Raw genomic sequence first — 20,204 nt, 5'->3', positions numbered from 1 at the left:
GGCTTGGTCTCAACCCAAAAAGAATCAGGACAAAATTTTGTGAAATGAGATAGAAAAGGGGTTTGGGATGAATATGGGATTGCCCTCAGGATGTCCCGTCCGTCTTGAATATTATATATATAATTTATTATTTTAAAAATATATATTAAATATATTAAATATATTAATATAATTTATACTTATTTTAATTATATTACTTATAATTTCAACACGTGTAATTTTTATTCAAAATTAAAAGTTTCTATATTAATAATTTTAATGACATAAAGTAAGTAGTATAATGTAATATATTAATTATATTAATACAATTTATTTTTATATCTATCAATTTAATAACTTTTGTTTATATTGTATTTCTTCCTTTATTTTCATAAGAGTAACTAACTTTATATATCTCAACTAAAGACGAAGAATAATGATTTGATATTGTGTTTAACTTGTCTATTGTTGTTCTTATAGCACAAAGATTACTTGTAATTGCTATCATAATGTGTTATACACTTGTAGTTGTGATTGATGGAATTTGATAATTTGACTTTATTGTTATGATTTATGTATTGTTGTTGTTTTGATTTTAAACTTAATAAATTATGTGACTTAAATTTTAATGAATGTTATTATCCAATTTTTTTTGTCCATATTGTCTGCTTTATCGAGACAGTGGGACATCTCAATCTCATCACTGTTCTATCCTAATTTCTAACAGGATGAAATAATTTTTGTGATGGGATGGGACACGGGATAAGTGTGTCCCAATCCCATCCTGTCCCGTGAACACCCTTAGCTTAAAGTGCACACATATTGCACTAAAATTTAAAATTTGCCTAATTGTTTATTTTTTGTGCACTTGAGGTATTTTGATTTCAAAAATAACTTTTGACAAAATGTACAAGAAAAAATTGACAAAATGTATTTCAAGTACAAAAGAAGAGTTATCAAATTAGTTTTTGTAAATTCATTTTAACTTGAGAGTAATTAAATAAAAGTGGACACTTTTCATTAACTTTCTCAATTGCGTTCGTTAGACCTTGTTTTGAGTTTGCATTTGTATGTAAATTTTGGACAACTTTGTGCACCCACTACTTAGACATTTTTAATAAACTCTCCCTTCTAAACATGAATGCAATGCTACACTTTAATTAGATTTTATGATGTCATATTTTATTAAATTGACTTATGTGTATTTTGCAACATAAGTGAAATGTGCACATGTGTGTCAATTAGGCAAAGCTTCAAGGAGTTAAATTTGATTATGTGGCATCATTATCTATTATTAGAGAGAGTAGATCTAATTAAATTGTGGATGAAGCATGAGATTATGTTGACACACTTTGGAATTATCTACAAGCCAATGAGAGTATGTCACCTTGCAAGCCTCCTCCATGTGACTTGGATTCACTTGCATTTTCATTTCATTTTATTTTAATATTTTGAAGAGCTGAAGGGAACAATTTGCATGCCATTTTGAGAGGAAAATCATATCAAACTCATCTCTCAAGCCATTGCATTGCATCTCTCTCATTTTCTCTCACTTGTTCTTCCATTGTTCTTCATCTCCCATCTCATTTTCACCATAAATTCTCACTCAAGTCACCACAAAACACACACCAACCTTCTCCTCTTCATTATTCCATCCATTTTCCTTGAGTTGCAAAGCTTCAAATCTTAATTATAATGGCAACAAGGTTTGGCTGCATTAAGACTTTCAAGCAGATCATGAAGATAGAGATAAGAGGGTAGACACCTTCGAAGACTCCTAGAAAGAGAAAGATGAATGCTGTTCATGAGCAATTTTAGCTAAGCTTTTCTAAATTCCCAACTCTTCTCTTTTAAATTGATGATTAGATACCTTAATTGGGAGCTTGATTATCATGGTTTTATAATTCTAATGAGAATTTAGTCTTTGTGCAAATAGAAGATGCTTGTGATATTGAATTCTCTCTCATTTGTTCTTGGTTTAATTCAGCCATTTGATGATAAATGCATATAATTGTATTTTTTATTTAGTGAATTGCTTGCTTTACATAGTCTTGTGGTTGCTCATTTTTTTTTTTGTATTGGCTGTGGCACTTGAAAGGATGAATTGAATTTTCACACTTGTCCGACAATTACACCAACTAGGGAAATGAACTAAGGACTTGAAATAGCTAGCTTAATTGACTTGGGATAGTTGTCCTAGGTTCAATACAATTTGGTCAAGGGGAAGAAGAAAGTACTAATTGGCTAAAACATCAAGAAGATAAAGATTCCAACATTAACCAATTTCTAGGGTTCCAATTTTTTGAAAGGAGAATTTCTAACATAGTTACTTTAGGCTAGAATTTAGTTATTTGTTTAGTAATTTTAGATAGATCAATCCTAACACTTGATTTCATTTATTTCACCAATTAATCTCATTGTTAAAGTTTAGCCACACTTTTAGAGAGATGACCTAGGTTGACCCTTTACTATATTTAGAGTTAATTCTAAAACTATTTTGATAGGGAATGTAATAGCCGTGTCACTAATCATTTTTAGATCTTGTGATAAGCCTAAATCGTGTTGGCCTCAAATTAACTAAGTTACACCTAAATGTGTATAGGTTGTAGTTTAGGTCATTCTTTTCAACGAGTTGAATTAAGATTGATTTTAAAACTAATTCTCGAGTGAATGAACAATAGCAAAGAGTTTTGATTCAATTACCTAAAATAGAATTAAAAACAACCTAGACTAGTATTTTTTTATGCTTTTTTGGTTTTTATGGAAAAATGAGTGAATGTGTTTAATTAAGGATGGTAGATTCCTTGGAGTTTAGTGGAATGCAATCTTTATCACAAATATTAAATTGGTTAAGCTTCCATTCTCATTAGTCTTATGTAGCCCAAATTACCATTTGAACCTAGCAAGCATATTTACGATGCAATCTTAAAATTCTAGCAATCATATGACAAACTAAACTTGCTTCCTTAAGCTTCTAATGTGTAATTTGCCATGGGACTTGTTAGAAACAGCCACAACAGTACCTAATTTGAATTAAACAACTGATTAAATTCAAATCAAGTTTTCAATAATTAAATAATGCAATCATACAATTTAAGACATTGGACCAGTACTATAACAAGGCAAGCATGTGAATATAACAATAAAGATTAAAATTCCAGCAAAGAATCTAACATTCCAATAGTCAAAATACAAGTTCTCTCCAATCAAATGTCTCAAGCATTTTATCAAACACTTAAAATACATTAGTTATAATCCTCTAAGCCCAATTAGGAAATTTAGGGAAATTGCTACTAAAATAAAAAAGAACACTAGAATTAAAATTGCTTAGCACTTTGTTTCTTGGAATCCAAGTGGTCTAGCCTTGCATCTTCAACTCCAAACAAGCTCCAATCCAAGCAAGAAATTCGGTCATGATTATGAGGTGGAGAAGAGGACGAATGTGATTTGGAGAGTGGAAGAGACTGGCTTCTTTCGAAATCTGATTGTGAGTGAAAAATGATTGGGTAGACAGAGCGCTGTGAGAGAGAAGAAAGAGATGAGATCAAATGCAAATGATGATGATCCAAATATATGTGGGTGAGCACGTGAGGTTTCTAAAATTTTTGGAGGAAAAAAATTATTATTTTCTAGAAATTTGTTAAATGTTTAATGGAAAATAAAGTTTTAAGAGAAAAAATAAAATAAAATAAAGGAGAAGGAAAATAGGAGAAAGAATTTTCCATTTTATCCTTTACTTTTTCTCTTTTCCATATTGTCACCTACCTATAAAATAATGAAGTCGATAAAAAAAGTGTTTTAGGATTAAAAATAATATTCAATAAAATCTTATAAAATTTTTAATAAATTTCACAAATTCTCCAAAAATATTCCTTTGCTCTTTAATCACAACTATTACTCATTTAAATTAAAATACTCCAAAATAAGTGTAAAAAAGTTAATAAAAGTGAGGTAAAAATATGTGAATCATCATCCTGAGAAAAAACGCACTTGGACACCTAAAGTTCATGTTTCCCAACACATATGACCAAATAGAATATCCCACGGAACACTCTTAAGATGTGACCTACCGACTTTATTTTTCATGTTCCATAGAATCCATTGCTCACTTGATAAACTTTTAAACTTATCCCACAGTTTCAAGTTGACTACTTTCTTCCATTTTGCTGTTGCATACTCGCGGTCTCTCAACAGGTGAATAGTATCTTCCTTTAAGTCACAATCCAATAGGCAAGTGTCTTAATCTTGAAGTCCCCACTTTACTCTCAAATCTGCCTTATGGAGCTTTCCCTTGGCAATTAGCCATAGATGTATTGTCCATCTCCAAATTTTTGTCCAAAGTTTTCTTCTTGATGAAATTGTACCTGCACTAAAAAATTTATAAGCAGGTGAAACATTAAAGTTACCATCAAAAGATGGTGTCCACACAAAGAAATCCTCTCCTCTCTCAATTCTCAGGATATGAGTGCAAGCAATATGATTAATAACATGGCTAGGCAACCAGACTATCATCTTATCAATATCCCACATTCCCCCAATGGTGGCAAAATCAACAATGCCACTTTGTGAATTAAAGTCATTAGTTAAAGTTACATGAGCAAGTAGTGTATCACAAAAAACCTATGAGTCTGTCCAAAATTTAATGGTAAAGCCATTACCAATCCTTTTCCTGATTCCCTTAGCGAAGTTATCCCAACAATCTACAATACTTCTCCATGTTAGAGAGGCAACCGATCTCTTCTCCACCTTAGGCATTAATTTCAAGACTCGCACCCACAAAGATTTATGATTTGTAAGCTTCCAACAAAGGTTAAACATGAATGCTGTATCCTGAACTTTCAAGTCCTTAATCCCTAATCTTCCTTGTTTTTTTTATATCCAGAATCACATCTTTCAAGGCAACAAGATTGTGTTAGTTTGATGATATTTAACTAAAGGGTAAAGAGGCAAAAATACCTATAAAGTAGTCAATCACAGGCATCCAGTATCCTAAAGTGATGAAAAGGACAAAAATACCTATAATGTTATATGGATAGATGTAAAAGTAACCAAACCATCAACTTTGATCTAACACTTTCAACTTTGACTGTTAAATGCTGACTATGCATGTCATGTGTCACTCTATGCTGATGTGGACTAAAAAAGAGGTAAAAATACCCACAAAGTCATAGGCTAGGAGTAAAAATATCCATAACATTATCAAAGTTGGTGTGAAAGTGACTAATCTATCCAATTTCTTAAATGTTAACCATTTAGCTGACACCTAAATATAAGTTGACTATTTTTTTCACTGATATAGATAAAAAATATTCCTAGATGAAATTCTCTAAAATTTAATCGGTTATTGTATGAATATCATGTAAGAAAATCTCATTTTGATTGAATATTAAATTAAATTACTTGTTTTTTTACAGTAATGGCGAAAATAATTTATAAAATTTGAATCTATTGTGGATGCAATTGCTTAAGGTTGTGACAATATTCTTAAGCTAGATGTGCTCAGTCTCGATCTTTAATTTTGAACAACCTATCTCACTATGTTAAATCTCAGGTTTTGCAGACAAGAAAAATGAGTAGAAAAGGAGAAAGGAAGGGGCGAGATACATGATGATTGAAAGAAATCATATGGCATTGATTTTGACGAATTGGTTACCATTGCAAATATTAAAATAACATTATAGGTACTTACATAATGATTGATCAACATTCGTAAAAATTTATCTTGGAATATTTTTGTTTACGTCAACGAAAAATAGTCAACTTTTACTTAGGTGTTAACTAAACAGTCAACATTTAAGGGATTTGATGTATTGATCACTTTTGTACCAATCTGATAATGTTATGGGTATTTTTGCTCCTGGTTGACAACTTTGTGGGTATTTTTGCCTCCTTTTTAGTTCACGTTAGCAAAGACAAACACGTGGCATGTACAGTCAGCATTTAACGATCAAAGTTAACAGTGCTAAGTTAAAGTTAATGGTTTACTAAATTTTGCACCCATCCATATAACGTTACGGATATTTTTACCCTTTTCGTCACTTTCGGATACTGGGTGCTTGTAGCTGACTACTTTGTGGACATTTTTGCCCCTTTACCCTTAACTAAAGGAAAATTAATCATTTGATCCTTGTAATTTTGACTTAGTTGAAATTTAGTTCTTAAATTTTAACTTGTTGTAACTTAATCCTTAAAATTTTAACTCAGTTGGAACTCAATCCTTAAACTTTAAATCTTACAACTCAATTTTTTTATTTTTAATCATTCAAATATTGGTCTCTATATCTTAAAAAAATTATAAAGATTAAAATTATGTTAAAATTTATTACTAATATTTTAAATTATTAAAATCTTTTAATCTTTATAAATATTATAAATATTAAAAGTTTAAAATGTTTTTAATCTTTATAATTTTATTTTTTAAAATATAAAGATCAATATTTAAATAGTTGAAACTATCGGAATTGAGTTACAAATGATAAAGTTTAAGAATTGAGTTACAGTCAAATTAACATGAAAAAGACTAAGTTACAATGAATCAAAGTTAAAAATTGAGTTATGAATGAGCCAAAATTACAGGAACTAAATAATTAATTTTCTCTTTAACTAATTTATTGGGGTGAGATTCAGTTAAAAATGACTTACTCTTTTTATTAAAAATGTAAGGTATTTTTTAGGAGTTAGATGTTAAAAAAGGTAAGGCATTTTTAGTCTTTCAAGGTATAATTATTACTTTTTTTTTTAAAGTGCTCCTATTGATAATGACTTTATATTTATTGTAGGGTGTTTAATAGATGTAAATATAAAAAGATAGGGTTAGTTTGAAAGTAGGTAACTATTTTATTGGGGATGAGATTTGATAAAAAAATGTTTTATATTTTTGAAGAGAGGGAATATATTTTTGAATGGAGTGAGTGAAATCTAATTGAACAAGTATAAATAATTATTTAACACCTCCTCCTAATCACAATATAAGACCTTTTTTAAAATTCTTACTTGTTTCAAAATGCATAGCATTAGATGATTTTTATAATTTTTATTTTAACCAAACTCTTACTTTACTTATTATTTTTTTAAAATAATATATTAAAATTTTAATTATCATTATAAACTATAAAGACATTTATATAAAATGTTTAAGGAAAAACATGATCTGCAGTCCTTGTAATTTTATCAAGGTTTTGCTTTTAGCACTTGTAGGTTTTTTTAGTATTTTTAGTCTTTTACAAAAAAAAATGAAAAAATATAGGGACCTGAAAAAAATATCATCCAATTTTTTTAAAACTATATGAACTGAAAATATGTAAAAAAAACTATTAGGATTAAAAATAAAACTTGATGAAATTATATGCATTGATAATTATGTTTTCCTAACATTTAATGATTCTAAAATTTTAAAATAAATAAAATTTTTAAGATATTAATTCAAAAGAAAACATAAAGTAGTTCTTCAACAATCGCATCATCCTCTCTTTCAGCAGCTTGTCTCCCTCATTTGGCTTTTCCTCCTTGAGATTCCTTCATCCTAGTCGATGACGACAACAAACAGAGGTATTTTGCTTTACTTCTTAATCTTTGGTTTCTTCTGACTTTGGCTTTTTTACTGATATGCTATAAATAATAAAAAATTATCCAAATGCTAAACCATGGAAAGTATTTATCAAATTGCTATACTAAAAATCATTTAAATTGAGAATGATTTTGTAGTTGTGAAGAAATCATTCACACTAAGAACAATTTTTTAGTCTGGAATTATTTCTTTATTCAACAAAAAGTGAAATCATTAAAGCCAAGAACGATTTCAGCTTTTTTATTGACATGACATAATATTTACTATCAATCATGATAATGTCTTATTTTCCCTCATCATTATCATTGTCCCTTTTTACCTCTCCCAAACCTACTCAATTCAAGTCTTATTGCATGCCACCCTCATCATCATCTCTTTTCAACTCATCCACTACTACTTATTTTTGATTGTTCATGCCTTTACTTGATGATCTCACATTATTTTTGGTCGAATACAGAACTTCTACTTTTGAACATGATGGACCATCAAATGAAACACACGTCACCCCTCGACAGTCGATTTCTTTTATTAAATCACCTTGATTTAATTTAAATATGTTGACTATACAAATAAATGAAACACTTGAATTTCAAGAAGATGGGAAGAGACAACAACAATAACAGCCACAACGTATGCAAAGGAGAACAAGATGTGGTATCTAAAGTCACTATTTGTGAGGTAAATTAATTTTCACTTTTCATTCATATAACTTAATAAAAATTTTAAATTTAATAAATTAATAATAAATGATTAAGTTATATGAATGAAAAGTAAAAATTAATTTACCTTATAAATAGTGACTTTCGGCACCACATCTTGTTCTCTTTCTCATTTATTTATGTAGTCAGTATATTTAAATAAAACTAATGTGATTCAATAAAAGAAATCGACTATCGAGGGGTGACGTGTGCTTCATTTGATATTATATCATGTTCGAAAGTAGAAGTGCTGTATTCAACTAAAAATAATGTGGGATCATCAAGTAAAAGCATGAACGATCAAAAATAAGTAGGAGTGGATGAGTTAAAAAGAGATGATGATGAGGGTGACATGCAATAAGACTTAAATTGAGTAAGTTTGAGAGAGGTGAAAAGGGGTAATGATAATAATGAGAGAAAATAAGATATATCACGGTTGACAGTGAATATTATGTCATGTTAATAAATAAAAGTTGAAATCATTCTTGGCTTGAATGATTTCACTTTTTGTTGAATAAAAAAATAATTCCTGACTAAATAATCATTCTCAATGTGAATGATTTCTTCACAGCTACAAAATCATTCTTGATCTGAACGATTTTTAATGTAACATTTTGATAAATACTTTTCATGGTGTAGCATTTAGGTAATTTTTTTACTATTTATAGTATATTAGTAAAAAAGCCTCTAATTTCCTTTGACAGATCTATTTTTGCCGATCTAGCACTATGAAGCAGATGGTAGTAGATGGCGATTCACCATATCTTCCTTAAGAAATCATGATAAATATTTGTGAAATTCCTAATTCGGATTCAATACGTCTGCTAACTTTGGAAACATCTCTTCAATACCCCATATTTCATCACTGACCACCTCCACCACTTCGCTCATCAAAACCCTTTGCTTCTTTTCCAATAGAATCATAGATTTGAACTTTCACGCTTACAATTTCTCAATTTTGAGATATAAGTCAATGAAGTTTAAAAGTTACCTTTAATTGGTTCCTTATGATGCGTTAAGATCATTGGTTTCAGCAATAGCTTGCTCTGTGTTGAAATAGATCATTGTGATATATCTTTCCTCCCTTTTTATTATGGAATCTTGCGATTAGAGACATCAGATAAGTGATTAGAATCAAAAATTTTAATAATTATGAGTGGGATTGCATGGTAGGATTTGGATTCAGTCCAATTGATAATGATTATAAGAGAGTGAGAACTTATGCTAAGTTTGGTTATGTAGTTTTTGAGGTGGAAGTGTATTCATTAAGCATAGGTTCATGAAAGGAAATAGAACTTGGGAACTTATAGGGTGTAGATCTTTTTCTTGATACCATTTCTGCTAATAGAGCTATCTTTTGGTATAGGCTAAAGCAAGGTGTGGAAGAGGATAGTGAAGATGATATTGATTTAATAATTTCATTCGATATAGCAAATGAAGTGTTTTCTTTGATTCCACGACCTAATTCAGGTGGTAAGCTTACTGTCTATAAGGGCAAACTTGCTACATTTTCTTCCTATGGGATTGGACACTGTCTATACTATCAATATTATTTGTTTGATTTGTGGGTGACGAAGGAAGATATTGGTTCATCTATGGAGAGATGGAGTTGGAATAAGATATATACTAGCAACCCTTATCCTTACACATCTTGGGACCATTTGGAGGAAGGAAATTGTCATGTGTGCAATCATTAGTGAAATTGATCATGAAATAGAGAATAGTGAATTAAAACTTGGTCTACATCTGTTCAATATTACCACTAACAAATATGAGATGTTTGCAATCCAGAGACATGACCTTTTGTGTGATGTTTTCAATTATGTGGAATGCCTGGTACCAGTTAGCAACATCTACATTAAAGAACCTTGATCCTAAAGATCGACTACTACATTGCATATTTACTTTTGTTTAAATATTTTTTATGGAATTCACATGTTTTGCTTTCTTTTTTATTGATATTAGTTTTTATTTTTTAAGTTTTATTTTTCATTAAACCGGGTTTTACCATTTCTATAAAGCAAGTTCTACATAATATATACCTACCTTGCTCAATGAATTTATGGGTGAATTAACATGATTTTATAAATTAGAAATGTAAAAAATGATAAACTCGAATACTTAATTTGCGAGTTTAATCAAATTTTATCTTGTTCGAGTTTATAAGTGAATTAATACGATTTTATAAACTAAAAATGTAAAAATAATAAATCGAAGAGTTAAATTGAGAGTTTGATAATAATGCATAGTTATATACCATACTCTGGTAATGTAAGCTTGTGTAACCACCATCTAACACTCCCTCAACGTAAGCTATCTTTCTGAACAAGTGTCTGGGGATCATGAAATCTCTAACCTGAGTTTAGAACTAGACATGGCTTTGGTAAACTAATTAGCTAATCAGTCATGTGTAGAAACTTGAGCTACTTTAATTTCTCCCATGATAACATTTGAGGAGCACCAAAAGTTGAAAAAATTTTCTATAAACTTGTTCAAATCATCACTTGTTTCTTATGAATAATTTTAACATTAGACCTAGGAAATAACTATATCAGGCATTTCATTTGTCGGCTCTATCAGTATACACATATTGTGAATCAATGTTTTCTACAAATAGTTTTCCTTATTTGCATTTAAATTTGCAATTTGATCTCTCTAAATCGTTATTTACAACATATGATGAAGCTAGAAAATAAAAAAAATGCAAAATCATGAAAAATATGGCAAGCAATTTTTAAGAAATATTTTCTAAAAGTCATACTTTTCAAAATTTTGTTTGACTCTGAAATTTATAGAGGATCTTAAATCTATTCATTATCATAAGAACCACAAAGATAAAAGGACTTTGCCATAAGAAAGGTTAGCTTGACATATGACAGTCCTCAAACTTAAACCTAATCATGCTTCAAGATCTAGCATATCTGTGATTATAATTTTTAATTTTGTAGCGTATGCCTGTTATCTTCTTGCCTAACACTACTTATGAGACAAATTTTAAAACATTGATCTCAAGCAGAAAGTTAATAAAGTACAAATCTTAAAAATAGAATCATCCAATGTTGTTCTAACAACAATTACCATTTTGATTGATATATGTTAGAGGAGAAAATTGCAAGCTACAACTCTTTATATCTATCACTAATGGAAGTCAACCAATCAATATTTATTAAAAAAAAGAGTGGTGAAAGTGAACTGTGATGAAAGATGGATAGGAAATCTTTACATCAAGATTGAAATCTGATGAGATGTCTAATGTCTTATAAAAAATCCAAAATAATCCACACACCAACAATTAAACATCACAATATACATAACTATCTTTGAAAAAGACAAATGAATAAAAGAGAAAGACATAATAGTATAGAGATTGAATATCAACATTTATCATTAGAAGTAACATCTCAAAAAGGTTTATCAATTTTAAAATTTCTATGTTAAGTATGATAATCTATGAATGTGGATGAATTTAATTTCAATGATTTATATTTGAAATATATTTAAATTAAATTTTGGTTATATTTTAAATTATATATTATAATTATTTAATCGTATACTTTTAAATGTTATTTATTAATAAAGATAAATTCATAAAAGTTTAACAACCTTAGTTGTATGCCCTCTATTTAGTACTATAAAATATTTTTAATTGAATTATATCTCTAATCAATAAAGTCTCTTAATTAAAAAACTATATTTGTTACACCCTTTAATTATATTTTTTAAAAAAATTATTAATTATATTTTGAAAGACTCAAAATGTTTTATATTTTTTAACATGATATTTTTTAAAAAATGTTTTATAACATCAAATGGAGGGAGTATTAGTTTTCATTTTGTATTACATTTGTGTTCTCATTTAATGTTAATCATGTAATGATTTCATTGAGTGGAGTTCCTTTCTCACACTGTCATTTCCTCCTTCTCTCTCATGTTCTCACTTCACTTTACTCTAAAACACCTTGAAATGGATCCATGTAAATTGAATGGATACGTAAAGTAAAAAAAAATGATAATAATATTTTCTAAAGAGAAGGGCAACATGCTGAGTTGTATTTGATGATTTCAACTTATATATAATATAATGCTATGTTTGGATATATATGAATTTGAATTTGAATTTGGATTTGGATTTGACCCAAATCCAAATCCAAGCTCTCTTTTAATCTTGTTATAATTTAAAATCTTTTTTAAACCTCTATTATTTTAAATCTTAACTCAACCTCTTTTGTAACTTAACCCAAATGCATGAAGGCTTGATCGACCTACTAACAGTAATTGGACCGAACCACTAAAGTTGATGGAAACAAGCTGCAACCATTAACTGGGATGGGACAATTGACTTCTATTGGGACTGGACTAATGATGAAGGCAGAAATTAGACTATCGACTTCTACTGTGACCGAATCAACGATGATGACGAGCACCAGACGGCCGACTTCCACTGGGATCGAATCGATGCCAACCACGGGAACCTAACGGCCGACTTCCGCGGGGACCAAATCAAGTCAATGATAGGGACCGAACGACTAACTTCCACCGGGATCGAACTGAAGCTAACAATGGAGACCAAACGGCTGACTTCCATCGGGACTGATTGACAGACCTACAACAGGACCGGATCAATGATGACAATGAGGACTGGATAGTTGACTTTTACTAACATCGGACCGATGATGATGATGGGAACCAGAAGATTGACTTTTGTTGGGATCAAACTTATGGAGTTGACGAGGACCGAAAGTCCAACTTCCACGGGGTGAGGATTAGAAGATCACCTTCTGTTACTATCCCTTCAGTCTAGTATTAGGCAAATGAGTTGCGGGCTAGCCAACACGGGCTGGCATTTTTAAAGGTTGGGTTGGGCCAGCCTGCCAGATAAAACAGGTTGGAAAATCCAACCCAACCCATTTTTGAGCGGGCAAAAAATTATCAAATTTTTTTAATAATTTAAAATTTATACAATATAAATATATATATTTATTTCATGTTTTAAAGTAAATTAGCAATTAAAAAACTTGTAAATAAATAAAATAAATATAGAATTCAACCAAGAAAATTCATTTTGCTAGATTTTTACTATTAATCATCTCCTCACCTAGGTGTGCTATCTTTGTCACTAAGAAAGAAAATTTGAATATAAACCCATATTATTTTTCTTAGTGAATTCATATTTATAATTTCAATCAATAGATCATATGAGATTAATAAATAATATATATTCAAAACATTTTTATAAAAATTAATAAATCATCTTCATAAACTATAACAAAAATTTTATTTACAAATTGTAAAAAAAATTTACACTATATTTCAAATGTAAAGAACATATTTGAAAGTCATCAATTATATATTTAAGAGATATTATCATTATTGTAGATTTATAAAAAGATATAATGTAATTAAAAATAAAAAAATATTTTTAAAAAAATATGCTAGCCCACAGGTCAGCCCATTTAGCCTGCTATTTTTGCGGGTTGGGCTAACCCAACCTGTTTTAAAAAATGGGTCAATTTCTTCAACCTAACCTATCAAATTGTGCGGGTTAAACGGGCTAGCCCGTGGGCTCAACCCGTTTTCCCGACTCTACTTCAGTCTGATCATCATCTCCATTGGTTCGGTATGGTATCGATAAAAGTTGGCTGTGCTGTCCCCGTCATTAGTGTCGGTTTGATCCCGGTGGAAGTCGGCCGTCGATCTCTATTGTCAACATCAGTTCTATCTCGGTGGAAGTCAGCTGTCTAGTGCTTGTCATCATCTTCAGTTTGGTCCCGGTGGAAGTTGGTCGTTCGGCTTCTATTTTAGCCATTAGTTTGACCTTGATGAAAGCCGACAGTCCAGTCCCCATTGTCATCGCTGGTACGGTCTCAGTGAAAGTCAGCCATCCAATCCCCTTTGTCGCTATTAGTCTAGTCCTTGTGGAAGTTGGTCGTTTGGTGCCAATCGTCGCCATCAGTTCGGTCTCAGTAGAATTCAGCTACTCCTTCCCCATCGTTGCAACGATCTAGTCTCGGTGGAGGCCAAAGGTCCCGTCCTGATTATCACCGGTGCCATAATCCTAGTCGGCTTTATTTGTTTGATCTATTAGATGTCAGCCATTCAAATCATCAAGTTTGACTAATCTTTTAAGTTTCTTTTAAATTTAAATTTAAAATTTAAAATTTTATTTTAGATCCAAACAAAGGATTTTAATATTATAATTTAAAATTTTTTATATCATCTAAACAAAGAATTTAGAATTTATGAATTTTAAATGTGAGATTTCAAATATAAGATTTTAAATTTAAATTTTTAACTTAAATTTACCTATCCAAACACAACCTAAAATTATGTGTCGGTAAAAAGCCGTGCACACTCAAATATTAGGCGTGTATTCGGTAAGTAAAAATGGAAAAATATGATATATTGACTAATATGATTGTGTTGGATTTTAATTATGAGTACAATCAAAATTTATAAATATCAAGTCCTTGGATACATTAACTTGTAAAGTAAGTTAATGGATAATAAACTTTCATAATAGAAATCATTATAGTTAAAGAAAAAAAAAGGCCCAAATTGGGAAGCGCAAATTGAAGGATAAATCAATAAAATTTATTTGTTAGGATATTTGCATTATTAACGAAACAAAATAATAATTAAATTTATTAAAATTTAGATCTACGTCCAATCTTATTAATATTTACAAATTTTTTTTGATGTAATTTAAAATCAATTAATGCATGTATTATGGGTTGATTATTCTTGGAATCTTGCAAATTGAAGGATCAAGCAATGAAAAGAAATTAAAGGAGTTATGAACGCAGAAGTAATCAGTGGCGTGCTTGAAGTTTGATATTCTACAAATAAAAAAAATTAATTATTTAATCCTTCTAATTTTAATTTAGTTGTAACTGAATCTTTAAATTTTGACTTATTATAATTCAATTCTTGAAGTTTTGACTTAGTTGTAAATCAATATTTGAACTTTACCTTTTATAATTTAGTTTCTAAAGTTTCAACATCTTAAATATTAGTCCCTATATTTTAAAAAATAAAATTATAAAAATTATAAATATTTTAAAATTTATTACTAACATATTAAATTATAAACCCTTTTTAATCTTTATAAATATTATAAATATTAAACTTTTAAAATATTTTTAATCTTTATAATTTTATTTTTTAAAATATAAGGAACAATATTTAAGATGTTAAAATCTTAGGGATTAAATTACAAGAAGTAAAATTTAAGGATTGATTTACAACTAAGCTAAAATTTTAGGGACTAAGTTATAATGAGTCAAAATTCAGGAATTGATTACAATTTGATCAAAACTATAAGGACCAAATGATTAATTTCTTTCTAAAAATATAATGAGATATTATTGAAAAATTAATGAGTTGGTAGTCCATGTGTAAAGATGGGAGAAAATGCTATTGCATGGGATATTCTAGATTTTTACACAAATTAATATTAAATAAATATTAACATATTGTATAATATTCTAATATATGTGTAACTATTAAATAATTTAGGGCATTGGATGCTTCTCGAAGAATATTTTAAAAAAATATACTTTAACTTAGATCCACTTAACATGACAGGTGGCATTTTCAGTTAGATTCAAATCCCAAGTAGCATTTTTAATGGTTGACATTAGGGTATTTAATATTAGGTGAAAATATTGTGTTTTAATTATTTTATAGACTAAATTGTTAAGACAAATAGTTTAGGACATTGGGTGTTCTTTTAGAAATAGTTCAAGAACAAAAATGTACCTGAAGCCAAATTTTAAATATTGAAACCAAACTTTTGGTAAAAATTAGTTTGTCACAATCATGAAAATATTATAAGTTTGTTTATTATCAAATATTTATAAGTAATTATTAAAACTTATGAGACGTAAATAATTTCTTACACACACTCCAAACCATTCAAAAATTGCATCAAAATAGATTAAAATTATTATTAACAAAAAACAATATGCATTATATATACAAGAGTATTACTGTTTCTAGCTAAAGAAAGTTAAAAAAAAAAAGGAGCAATTGAATCATGCACATTGAAAAAGCAACAAAATAGATTAATTTTATAAGAAAAGTATGTGCATTAAAGAGATGAGAGTCCATATAGAGATTGACTTGAACTTAAATTAAATATTATAATTAAAATTGGTTAGATTAAAATAATCCCCCTCAGCTATAAAGGAAACCACTTCCTGTAAAATGTGAGTAATTTATAATCATGACATAGTAAAGTGTATGCACAAGAATATACATATTTGGGACTATCAAGCTCCATATCAACCAACCCTCTTTTACTGCTTTCCATCCTTATCGAGTTCCTTAATTTCAACCCAAGCTATATATTTTTCCAATGACATCTGTAAACAAAACATTGTGTGCTCGGTAACATCCTAGAAAATTAAGCCTAATTAAGTAAAGTTAAATGTGGTTAATTTAATAAATTAATATGGTGCGTGACTACAAAGAGTTAATGAATGTTTTGGGTTATGGTTTCAAACCTATGATCGAGTCTAAAGTGCAGTTAGGACACCTGGGCTTTAAAATTGCAAAAAAAAAAAAAAACAGGAAGTGTCTCTGTGCCACATGTTGTGTTGCACACATTGTGTGCCGTGGCACACGAGCCACCAAAATGTGAAACAGGCTTTTCTATACCACATATTGTGTGTGTTAGGCCTCATGGCTCATGGACGAGATTTTGTAGAATAAGACTATGTCAAAATTTAAAAAGAAGAAAGAAACAAAGAGTAGAATGAAGATCAAGGGTTTTCTCTACCAAGGCTTGCAAAATTGAAGGTTTAGGAGTATTTTTAAGCCATCAAACACTAAAGATAAGATTCCTAAGCTCCTTCCATCTCTTTTTCCACCATTTCCTCTAGTTGTGGAGTTAGGGTTTATAGTTGGGAATGAGTTTTTTGGACATAAAGGGCATTGGGTTTGAACCCATTAACCTAAATGAAATTAATGGGAGTTGTTTAGGTTATTTAAATCTAGTATCAATGATTTTATGAATTTTGTGGTTGAAGGGTAATAAATACCCGAAGAAAACATTTATTTAGGTGGTTGGATGAATTGAAATACCATTAATGATAGTTTAATAGTGTATTGGGACTAATGTGAGTTAAAGGAAGCTAATAGACCTTATGGGTAAACTTAGATGTGAGGGATTGAAATTTTGATAGTTGTGTAAGTGTTGAATAAATATTGGGAATTATTCTAATAGTAATATTAATGACAATTGTTGTGATTAATTATAAATTAATTATTTTGTGGCACCAATTAAGCTACTTGAAGTATTAGAAGCGTTGGAAGTTTTGGCTTGAGGTAACTAAGAGAAATTTAGTTTGTGCATTTATTTGTTAATTGGTTATAGACGTGTATAAATTGATTTGTAAATGAGTATGTTTTGAACATATTAAAGGATGAAATTATGAAATAAAATAAATGTTCAAGTGTTTATTTTGGAAATGAACTTGTGTTGTGAGATTATGTATGATGCTTTACTAGAATATGATGAGAAGTGTATAAGTATGAGAAATGATGAGTATGCTATGTGTATATCTTGAATGGATCTGATAGGGTTTGATTGGGCATGCTATGACTTTAATATTTGATAAACAGAATGTAAAGAACTTATTAAGTATATGTATGTGCTAAAATATGTGTGGTTTGTATTGTATGATCATATGAGGCAAGAGTTTGCTTATAGGGAGAGAAGTAGATGTTGGAAATCCACATGGTAAGGCCATGATTTGAAGCTTGAAGGCTTGCCTCTTATTTTATTTGTCCTACTTGTTCTTCAAGGAACTACCCTACTTGTTTATTGAGAGACTCAAACCTAACTAGTCTTTATCAGTTCATGAAGAGTCTAGCTTTAGGGCACGACACCCCATGATTATTAATATTGGGGAAAATCATGACTCACAAGTGAATGAAGTAGCTTTGGCTAGACTCATAAGTGAAAGCCTTGGGTAGTCCAACTTCATGGACAAATACCACTAGATAGCTATCGATTTCATGTTTGAGGCATTGGGAGGGTATAAGGATGGTATTAATCATGCATATCATTATATGGCCATATGCTTATTATTATAGGGGCCTTGTATTCCTTTTTGAGCGCATATGATTGTTAGTTTTGTGACCCTCCTATATTGTTATTGTCCAATCACATGATTGTCTATACTGTGACTATGATTGATGTGATGATTATGATTAAGTATAATATGTGAAAATATGTTAATCAGTTAATGCCACTTGCATCATTATAATTAAATGACATGCATTTGTGTATGTTAGTTTAACCTTAATTACCGAGTGATTGTACTCACCTTTTCTTTTCAATATTTACAAGTATTAGCTCATGTCAAGATAGGGAAAACGCACCAGAGGCATGAGGCATTGGTTTCTAATTTGTAGGTCTATAATGTTTTGTAATGTGTATTTTGATTAGACAATTGCCAACCAAGAAAATCATATTATTTTGGTTTACTTGCACTATATGATGATTTGAGTTAAATTATGTATTTTGATCCTTGGATTGTTTGTATGTAAAATCTTGATTTATAAACAAGGCCAAAATACTAGTGCAAATATGATATTCATGATGTGAATGATTGAAAAGGGGAATTGTGTTATTTCATAATGAATTGGCTTCCCCTCTTGCATTTGTGATTATGGGGTTGAGCATTGAAGTTATGATTTGTGAGATGTGGTATTGTCATGGTGTATTACATGGGTCTTTTATAGTCCATTGGGTATGATCTAAATATTTTTGTGAGCTTTCAGCACTTGGATAGAATGCTGGACACCTATGTTTTGTTTTAAAAGTAAAAAGGAATGAGTTCGAAAATGAGCATCCAACTCCTACCTAAAAATGATTTGAAGTTGAAGCCTGTGCCATTAACTAAAGTTTGGAGAAGTCTTTTTGTAAACATCTAAATCACCTCAATCTAATATTGGATATAGAAATAGGACGCGTCGAAAGTTTGCCCTAGAAGATGTTATTTGACAATAAAATTGCTGTTAAATTTGTGCAATACACCGCAATTTATGACATAGAGAGGATGTGCCACAGTGCATCTATAGTATGCCACGTTTCACTTGTGTCTTTATGTTGAAATTATTTTTTCCAAACTTTTTTTTACAAATGCTTTGTCACAAATAGGTATCTTATGCTTTCGTAAACAAGCCATACTTTGATTTTGATTTACGGATTGATATTATGGCATTTGGAGTTTTAAAAATGTGGAATCCTCTTTATGCTAAGTTTGCAAACTTGATAATCCATCTAGCTTATCCCCTTAATTACCTTAATTTTAAAGTTAAAAGTGGATTAGTAAGATTACATGCTTAGATACAATACTTACAAAGTCTAAGCAATTGAAAACAAAATAGCTATTAAGTATTTATTGTCAACCTTATGATCAGCCATGTTAGTGAATGAAGTGAAGAGAAATTCATATAGATGTATGGAACAATCATCATCATAGGTACAAACAATGACAGAGAATTGAAAGTTTATGTAGTTCTCTTCAAGACAGCAGGGATATGATCACCTTGAAATGGTCACATATACACATCAAATAATTCTCAAAACATAACAAAAAACGAACAAAACAACAATTAAAAAAAATAAAGAAATAGAAATAAAGAAGAAGAAGTTGCATCAAATAATTTAAACATGAATATCTAATCCTCTAATTGTTTCTAAATGAGCCATCAATTTGCAATTTTATTTATTTTTAAAGTTCAATAGAATATCATAAATTATACTGGAAATACATTCCAAAGTGGTGTACAATATCAATTAGAAAAATAATCTCATTAAACAATCGTAATCATTATATCCACTACATCTAACCGATTAATTATTTTTCAAACATAAACAACCACAAAAGTTAAGGCTAAAAGAACTATTACTTAATAGTAAGTTTGACAATCCATTAAAGTGAACTAAA

Source organism: Prosopis cineraria, unplaced genomic scaffold, assembly GCF_029017545.1.
Source record: "Prosopis cineraria cultivar Desert tree isolate PC_DT_omini unplaced genomic scaffold, ASM2901754v1 PC11, whole genome shotgun sequence".
Taxonomy (NCBI): Eukaryota; Viridiplantae; Streptophyta; class Magnoliopsida; order Fabales; family Fabaceae; genus Prosopis; species Prosopis cineraria.
This window is presented reverse-complemented; position numbering follows the sequence as displayed.